Raw genomic sequence first — 3,695 nt, 5'->3', positions numbered from 1 at the left:
CTGCTGCCTCTGGGCATAGGGATTGTTCAAGAGGGAAAAGACAGTGACAAGTTAGGAGAGACTTCTCTGAGCAAAATCAAAGCCATTTCTCATAGGACCCCCCCCCAAAGTGTCTCTCTCCAGTCAGGAAGACCTTTGGCAGGTCCCTTGCACGAGCTCTGGTTGGTGCTGGCTGAGGGTGCCCCAGGGAGCCGCAGGCTCTGCTCTGGGCTCTGGAGGAGTCAGTCCTGCTCCACAGCAACAGGTAAACAGGAACACGGGGTGATCTCAGATTAAATCCACTCGTGATATCAAAGAGCTTCTCAGCATTGTCGCTGCCAATTCACCTGCCTGCAGAGCAGAGCTGTGGGGTTTTGGTTTGTGCCTTCTGGTCTGGTTGCCCCACCACAGCTGAGCAGTGTTTCTAATGCAGAAATCCTGGGCATTTCTGCTGCACTGCAAGTGAAATTGTGTGGGTCCTGAGAGGCAAAGGGACTGTCCCTCAGTGCAGAGTGAGGACAGCCGCTCTGTCCATAGCCCTGAGCTCAGCTGCCCTGTGCTGGCAGCTCTTTCAGCTGGAGGACTATGGCACTCGCGTGTTCCCCCCAAAAGAAACGGGACACTGCTGGGAGCAGAGGAATCCACGTTCTGAGTGCACATCTCCAAAGCCCTCACCCCATCGTACCTGAGGAGGATCTCAGCTCTCCACTCCCAACCACGGACACAGAGGGCTCCTTACAGCTGCCCACATACAGCCACCCAGCAGCATTTCAATGGCCTTAGCACTGAGGTATCTTCTCCATGGGGCTCTTGCATGACATAGAGATGCCCCGGGAGAGCTTTGCCCTACTGGCGGGCAGCCTGCAGCCCAGCAGGACCTCCCAAGGAAAGACTCAACCCTCCTAAATTTGCTGTGTCCTGGAAGGAGGGTGAGATATGTGCCAGCCGCACACCCTGCACTACCCAGAGCCCCAAAGGTTAACAGGGTGCGAGTTGGATGCTTTTCCTCCACGGACAGACGGGCATGACAGTAGACACAGCGTTGGTGTCTGAGCTGCACTTGAATCCTCACCCCCCCACAGCAGTGAGTGTCACAGTAAGAACAAGGGCGGCAGGGAGGAGAGGAGAACGTGCCAAAGTTCCCCTGCCAAGGGAGGCAGGAGAGGGAGACCCAGTCAGAGGCTTGAGTTTTTCTCCTCTTTGGTGGTCAGGCTGCTGGGAAGGCAACTCATGGCCAAGTGTCCATGACATGAAGGGCAGAGGCTCTGCTGTGTGAGTGAGGAGAGCAGGGGGTTGCTCCAGGGAAAGCATCTGCACTGCAGGGGATGGCAGGGAGGTGCCTGAACCCCTCCTGCCATGGCCTTTCTGGGAGCAGTTCTCTCTTCCTCGCTGCCCATGGCTCTGCTGCCTGGAGCTCTTCTGGGCCAGGACCTGTTTCTCTGCCCTCACCTCTCCTCCCTCTTCATGCTCACAGAGCCCATCCGCCCTGCTGCGTGCTCAGCTCTGCCCTGCAGACTCCTCCTGGCAGCAGGGCACTGCCCAGGGACATCTCGGTGTGTGCAGGGGCTAGGAAGCAGCTCAGGCAAGTCCTAACGAGAACTGGGGTCTTATTGCCTACTCCAGAGCAGAGCAATCAATTCCCATCTCCCACTACCCACCCAGACAACCCAGGGGAGAAAATTCAAAGCACACACTGCTTCCCTTTCAGGTAATCCCCTACCTCGACACCCATCTTTAACATGACCCTCTGCAACTGTCCTCCGGCTGATGGAGAAGCCTGAGCAGCCCTGACCCACGCTGCACCCTCTGGACAGCAGAAGGACCCTGCCCTGCCGGGGCTCACTCCTTCCACCCACAGCTTTTCCCCACAGCATCGTGGAGAGCTCCCCGGGCAGGCTGAGTGCTGAGCCTGGCAGGCGGCAGAGTCCCTGCCCTGGTGCTCAGCTCCCTGGGGCACAGGGACCCTGCTCGGAAGGACAGCCCTGGCCACCCCTGCCTGCACACACGCCTTCACACCCTGGAGCAGTGCCCGGGAGAAGGCAGCCGTCATGCCCTCTCCTTCTGACGGTGCAGCAGGGAAGCCCTGCTCTGCAGCACATCCTCCTCCTCTACAGCAGGGAAGCTGTGAGAGTCCTCCTGAAAGATCATAGTTGCTGTGGCATGTACCAGCTTTTGGATATCCCTCCAGGAACACCAGCTACATTATCCTGCACCCAGGCACTTACCATGTAGAGGGCTGTGAAGGTCTCTCCCTGCAGTGAGCTCTCAGCATCCTCCCACTCCAGACTGCCTTTACGCTCTCTCTGCCTCGCTCCCTCCCCTCGCTGCCTGCAGGCAGTGCCCTCAGCCCTGCTGCGCTTTGCAGAGGAGCTGCTCCTGGGCAGAGCTGTCTCTCTGCAGCACTGCCCACTTGCCAGGAGCTCCCTCCTTCCAGGAGCCCAGCCCAGCTCAGCAGCAGAGGACCAGCCCAAGGCAGCACTTGCTCTGCCCCTCGCGGCTCCCTCGAGGGGTCCCTGGGGCTCCAGGGGAACCTGCTGGGAAACAGCCTGAAGTCATCCCTGATCTTCCCTCCCTCAGCTGCGCAGAGACACTTCCTTCTCCTCTCAGGAGAAGACTTGGCCATGAGAATCCCCTTTCTTTGTCCCAGCATTAGACAGGACTCCCAGGAAGGTGACAAGCAAAGACCTAATTTCTCCAAGCTGGGGGGATATCCTCACGTGAATGAAATAGGCATTTCAGTGTGGCTTTGTAGTCCTAGGGCTCGAAAGACATTCAGCTCTCTGTTGGCCACGCCACGTCTCTGCTCTGAAGCAAAGCCTTTGCACACAGGGGGTCTTGGGCGCTTGGGACCAGGTTTCCTTAGGGCAGGGACGAGCTTGCCTGCTTCCACAGCTGCAGGGCTTCAGCCCAAACGTGCAGCAATGGCCTCAGCCAGGGCCACAGGCAGGAAGAGCTGGAGCTGGTCCTGAGGAGACAGAGCTGTGACATGGTTGCAGAGCTCAGGACAGCTGCTCTTCAAGGACAGCATCCTCCAAGCTCAGCAAGGCTCCAGGTCGAAACTCCCTCTGAACTTGAAAGGCCATTGAAGGGCACCAGAAGGAGCATTCACTGCTTCAGGCACAGTTAAAGAAGAAACAATGATGCTGTGTGGCCACTGCTGAATGTGGTGAGAGCAGGAGGAGATAGATCTGAGGTTCTCTGTGTCCTCTTTGCCTCAGTTTTCCCCAGCAAGGTCTGCCAGGCCTCTGGGACTCAGGGCAGGACTCTGGAGGAGATCAAGCAGCGGTGCATGGGGATCAAGTCAGGGATCACTTGAGCCAACGCAATCCTTACCAGTCGAGGGGACAGGAGGGGCGGCATCCCAGGGAGCTGAGAGAGCAGCCCAATGTCACAGTGAAGCCACTCTCCATCATCTTTCAAAGGTGGTGGTGTCTGTGGGGATTCCCTGATGACTCGCAGCACCCAAACCTTGCACGCACCTTTCAAAACTGCCCCAAGGATGTGCAGAGGAGCGGAAGGCTGTGCCCCAGATCGTGTTCCCTCAGATCCCATTTCTGGGGGTCTGAAAGAGAAGGTGACTGGATTTACTGGATTTAGCTTGTCTCTCACCATCCTCTTTGCTTTCTGTGATGAAAGGACAGGACTGCAGGACACAGGGAGACCAGTGGTTGTCTTTTAACCTGGAAGTCAGTGAAGTTTTCCACATCACCCACCCA

The sequence above is a fragment of the Calonectris borealis genome, unplaced genomic scaffold (genome assembly GCF_964195595.1).
Source record: "Calonectris borealis unplaced genomic scaffold, bCalBor7.hap1.2 HAP1_SCAFFOLD_66, whole genome shotgun sequence".
Classification (NCBI taxonomy): domain Eukaryota; kingdom Metazoa; phylum Chordata; class Aves; order Procellariiformes; family Procellariidae; genus Calonectris; species Calonectris borealis.
The sequence above is the reverse complement of the archived record's forward strand: the minus strand, read 5'-3'. Positions refer to the sequence as shown.